Here is a 5819-nt window from a genome sequence, read left to right as displayed (position 1 = left end):
CTCCTTGGGAGAGCACCAAAAGCATTAATGAGCCCAGTTTCTGTGCTATTAAGTACATCTTCTGTAAGTGCTGGCTTACTCCCACTTTCTCCCACTCCTTTTCTCTGGGCTGAGGATGCGGAAGAGACAGCAACCTTGGGAGCTCGCATGTTAACAATTAAGGGTTTAACTCTTTCCTCGCAGAAAACTCTGATGGGAGAGATTTGAAAGGAGGCTAGATAAGCCTTCATCTTAAATAGCATCAGTGGTATGGTGGACTGTTTGAAGGAGAGAAATATCCGCTTCCAATTTGGGGCCTCAGGGAGCCACTCCACAGTATGTAGATCAATCTGCCCCCAATGACAGTGCAGAAGCTGGCTTAGGGAATTTATTATAGCATTCTTGAAGTTCCAGCAACCATGATTAACCCTGTTCATGTGGATTCTCAGCACAACCTGATGTGTTTGTAGTGAGCGATGTGGTTGATGTGATTGGTGTAATTGTAAGTGGGATGCTTTATTGTCTTCCCATGAAACTTCTCTATTGATACCTCCTCCTCTTGTTGCCTTAGCTGGAGAAAGACTGTTTTTCCGAGTGGGCTGCCACCTTCTAGTAGGCTCTTTATCTGTCCCCCAGAGTCTGTGCTCATTTTCCTCCCCTCTTTCTCCCTTCTCCTGATTACTGGATCTACCCATGTCTGCTGCAAAGACTTCAGTGGAAGTGCCTGTAGTCCAATGCTGCACCTGGAGCAGAACAGCTATATCTTTTTTCAGTGTCTCTATATCATGTTGAATGGTTATTAGCTGTTCAAATATTGAAACTACAGTTTGTGCTGTGAGAAGACATTGCTTTGTCATAAACTCTGTTGTATTTTCCCACGGTAAGCACTCCCCACTCTGAGTTAGATTGTGGTTGTCAACCTTCTTAGTCTTTATCTTAGTCTCCATGCCGGCTGTATCTGGACTCATTATTTGTGAAAATAGCTGGCTGTCATTTTGCTCCCCTCCCCCCAGATTGGGAAAGTCCAGTATCTGCTGTTTTGTCAGATCTCTTTGCAAGTCCCATTCTAGTCTCTCTGGCTTGTTGGAAATGGAGGGAGGGGAAATAGTTTTACTTACAAGACTCTTGCCAACAAAGTGCTCCTCAATTTTTGGTTGTTTTGTATTCTTCGCTGGTAGGAGAGATCCCGGGCTGGAGCCATGGCGTTTCCTTCTTTTACCCATGCCTCCGTCCTCTTCCGGTGGCTTCTATTTCTAAAATATACTGGCCTCTCCGATATATATACTTTATAAAAAGTCTTTGACTATTATAAAAAGGTCAAACAAGGTTTTAAAAGGGTTTAAAAATAGGTTAAAAGGGTTAAAAATAGGTTAAAATAGGATAAAAATAGGTTAAAATGCAATGTTAAAAGGGATTAAAAAGTTAAAAGTTAAAATAAAAATAAAAGAAAATAAAGGGTATAACTCCAGAAAACATTAACAAACAAAGCCTATATTTGATTTTACACGTCACAACAGCTGCAAGAATAATGTTTGCGCAATATTGGAAAAATGAAGGAATACCGCCAGAGGAAGAAATAATTAAAAAAATACTGAATGTTCAGAGATGGACAGATTGACTATGAGATTGAAGGAAAAAGAAGAAATAGAATATTATCAAACTTGGGACTTATTCTATCAATGACTAGAGGAAAGAATGAAGAATTAGGAATTAAATATGTATTAGCGCTTTTAAACCCAGATAGCACATTGGTTGAAAAATTATTATATGTATGTATGAAAAAAAAACCAAAAAAATCTTATTTAAAAAATAGAATGCAGTATTGCACTACCAAGAGTTTAATCCTGACCGATTCAAGGTTGACTCAGCCTTCCATCCTTCCATGGTTGGTAAAATGAGGACCCAGATTGTTGGGTCTGTAAACCACATAGAGAGGGCAGTAAAGCAGTATAAAGTGGTATATAAGTCTAAGTGCTGTTGCTATTGCATTAATCATTCTGGTTTCTCTGAGTTGGTTAAACTATAGCTGCCATTATCTACCCAATGTCTTCCGGGACTTTTGGAGGGCACTGTGTTAGGGATAATTGCTCCAGAGCAGATCTGGGCAATTTCAGCTCTCATTTCAGGGCAAAAGTGGTGGTGGTGGGTGGGGAGGGAAGAGGAAGGAAAGCAGGGGAAAGAGATAGAGAGAGAGAGAGAGAGGGAGGGAGGGAGGAATGGCAGAACTAAGGAGGGAGGAAGTGAGCCTGCCCACAGCTGGCTTTAGCCACTCCCATAGTAGCCACACAGGACTTGGCAGGTTATCTCTAAAGAAAAATGACCTTGATAGAAAATAGTCTCTGCAAACATTCCCTAATGGTTCAGATTAGTTTTTGTCTATTCCCTGCTAGCCCAGACAAAGGGTTATGAAGCCGAGAGTGTGTCACTTTTTGATTGGTCACCATTTTAGCTGAAAGAAAAATAGCCAGCTCATCTATGTGTATTCTGTCTCCTGATAATTCTGAAGGTCAAAGGCCACAACTAGCCTATTTTCAAAATGTTCTTTCAGGAATGTCATTCCCTATCCACCTCTGCCTGCTACTGTAACAGGTATTCCACATTCCATAAACAGCTACTGCCCAGATGATGCACCCCCCACACTTTCGGTTATATAAAAATAGAGAAAATATTGAAGCAAGTCCAAGAATGCATTTGAGGGATCTCTTCTATTCAAATGAATAGAAATGGGGGAAATCGCATTTGAAGTGAAGAGATGGGAACATCTTAATGCAACTCATTCCCCATAGGTCAGATAGAAGGTTCAAAATGATGTAAGCTCTACATATCAAGAGTCCTACTTAAGGTTTATGTTGTCTAAGACAGGGCTTTTCAACCTTTTCACTGACTATACCACTTTTACGATATGGCAATAACACAGATTGAAATGCCAAAATTGAAAAACCTAAAGAGGAAACATGGTAGCTTCCAATCATGAATCACCTGATTGCTGCCATCATGACTGACGATTGCTCATTCTAACTGGAAATGACAGAACAGTATTTGTACATCAAATATTGAGAATAACTGGAATAAAATGCCTATAGCTTGAGATTCCTCCTTTCCTGTGTGTGGTAGCCAGGGATGAAGTCCCCTCTTTCCAGGTTATCGTGACTTCCTATATCTGTAGCATGAAAACCAATACAAACAAAACTAAGTTAATTTTTAACATAATGAACAGAAGCCTCTATTTTTTTAAAAAAACAAAAAACACTGAGCAAAGTTGCTCTCATTCCTGATTTGGAGTAAGAGAGAGGCGGTGGTGACTGTCCTGGACAGCCTTGTCAAAATTGGGAAGCTAAGCCGAATCAGACCAGGTTATTACTGTATGTGAAGACAGTAAATTGCAAATCTGTAGAGTAAAGTGGGAAGCTGAAAAAACATTCAGGAACAAATCCATGACAATCTACTTCTATGTTATTGCCAAGGAAATGACATGCACAAGGCCTCCTAGGAAATGACATTTGGTTGGATCCTGAGGTGTGAATGCTTCTTTGGGAGAGGAGATTATTCTGCCTGCTTTCAAAGAAGTAGTGATCTACTTTCCCCATGCTAGTTTATTGCCTCTCACTTAAGTAATAAATCACCGAGCCCCATTTTCCTTTTAAAACCTTTCTCATTTTACTCTGTTTGGTAGTCTGGATTTTTTTGTGTCCATAAACCTAGTGTTGAAGGAAAAGTCTTCATCATGGTTCAATCCAAGCCAGGAATAAACAACATGGTGACTGCTTTAGAAAGAAGGTTGCAGTTTATTGAAGAGGAGAGCCAGACAGGAAGATGGCTCTGGAAGAAAAGAGAGAGAGAGCATGTGTAGGGAGTGGGTTTTTATATCCTCTGGGGCTCTTGAGGTTATTTCCTGTTACTGTTTGAGGCTTTGTATTTCCTGTGTCATGTATTTTGACCTGAGTCTGAGTGTGCCCTTTGGCATCTGTGGGTTAATCCTATTATGTCCTGTCTTAGAGTTTGGGTGGGGTATGTAGATTTTAATGTCTTTGTCTTCCTAAGCTTCTAGCTGGGGGCCTCCAACTTTCCTGAATTATTTACATCTGCATTTCTGCAGAGCTGGTTTCTGCTTAGGGGAGGGAGACTTGGGGCTATTAAGAAAACTCGGCATGCTTTTCTGCCTCTTTAAGATCCTTTGAGGAAATATATTTTTCTGCTCTTTAAATATTTCCTTCTCTGGGGGGCTGACTTCCCACATTAGTGATTATCAACTTCTTGCCAATCGGTATGAAAATTATTCTTAACCTAATTGAACAGAAAGAAGATTAAATCCAGATTATTGTCCTCAGCCTACTGCTGAGGCCACACTTGGAATACTGCATCCAGTTTTGGTCACCACGATGTAAAAAAGATGCTGAGACTCTAGAAAGAGTACAGAGAAGAGCAAAAAAAAATGATTAGGGGACTGGAGGCTAAAACATATAAGGAACGGTTGCTGGAATTGGGTATGTCTAGTTTAATGAAGAGAAGGGCGAGAGGTGACATGATAGCAGTGTTCCAATATCTCAGGGACTGCCACAAAGAAGAGGGAATCAAGCTATTCTCCAAAGCACCTGAAGGTAGGACAAGAAGCAACGGATGAAACTAACCAAAGAGAGAAGCAACCTACAACTAAGGAGAAATTTTATGACAGTTAGAACAATTATTTAGTGGAACAACCTGCCTCCAGAAGCTGTGAATGCTCCAACACTGGAAGTTTTTAAGAAGAGACTGGACAGCTATTTGTCTGAAATGGTATAGGGTTTCCTGTCTGAGCAGGTGGTTCAACTAGATGACCTCCAAGGTCCCTTCCAACACCATCATCATCATCATCATCATCATCATCATCATCATCATCATCATCATCATCATCATCATTATTATTATTATTATTATTATTATTATTATTATTATTATTATTATTATTATTATTATTTAGATGTGAATCTCAGTCAACTGAACATTCAGATTGACTGGCACTGATGGTTGACATGGGTTGCTGCCAGCATCCTAGGTATCAACCAGGTACTTCCTTAAAATGTAAGATGTTCCGAGTAGCGCAGATTTTTGTAGCATTGCTGGGGTTATTGCAGGAAGCTGCAGTTACTTGAAATATTTTGCAAAGTTTTTGGACATAGTTCCCTGTGCTCCTCTGACAATGGGTATCACTATTACATGTTTCATCCATAATCGTGCAATTTCGATGGCCAGGTTGCGATATTTCATAATTTTTTCCAGTTCCTTTTCTTCGACTCTGGCATCTCCTGGTACAGCGATATCAATCAGCCGTATGCTTCGATTCTCTACAACTGCGATATCTGGCATATTGTGTTCCAAATGGCGATCTGTCTGTATTCGAAAGTCCCACAAGATCTTCACCCTGTCATTCTCAACAACTTTTTCCATCCTATGTTCCCATGACTTTTTGGACACAGGCAAGTCATATTTTTTTACACAATATCCAGTGGATTAATTTAGCAACTTGGTCATGTCTAGCTTTATACTCAGTTTGTGCGATTTTGCTGCACTCACATATTAGATGTGAAACAGTTTCAACTTTGTCATTTGGATTGTCAGTGGATTTTTGTATCTTCGCTTTCATGGCATTAGTTTGTAGTGCTTATTCTTGAGCAGCCAGTATTAAGCCTTCCGTTTCTTTCTTGATAGTTCCCATCTTAAGCCATGGCCATGTCAAGTTGTTATCACATTTTCCTTCAATGTTTTTCAAATGTTGTCCATGCAAAGCTTTAGTTTTCCATCTATTTAATCTATCATCCAGCCATTTTCTCTTATATTCTGTCTTTGTTTCTGTTATCTTTATA

Source organism: Protobothrops mucrosquamatus, unplaced genomic scaffold, assembly GCF_001527695.2.
Source record: "Protobothrops mucrosquamatus isolate PMUCROS unplaced genomic scaffold, P.Mucros_1.0 scaffold555, whole genome shotgun sequence".
NCBI lineage: Eukaryota > Metazoa > Chordata > Lepidosauria > Squamata > Viperidae > Protobothrops > Protobothrops mucrosquamatus.
Note: the sequence above shows the minus strand (reverse complement) of the source record.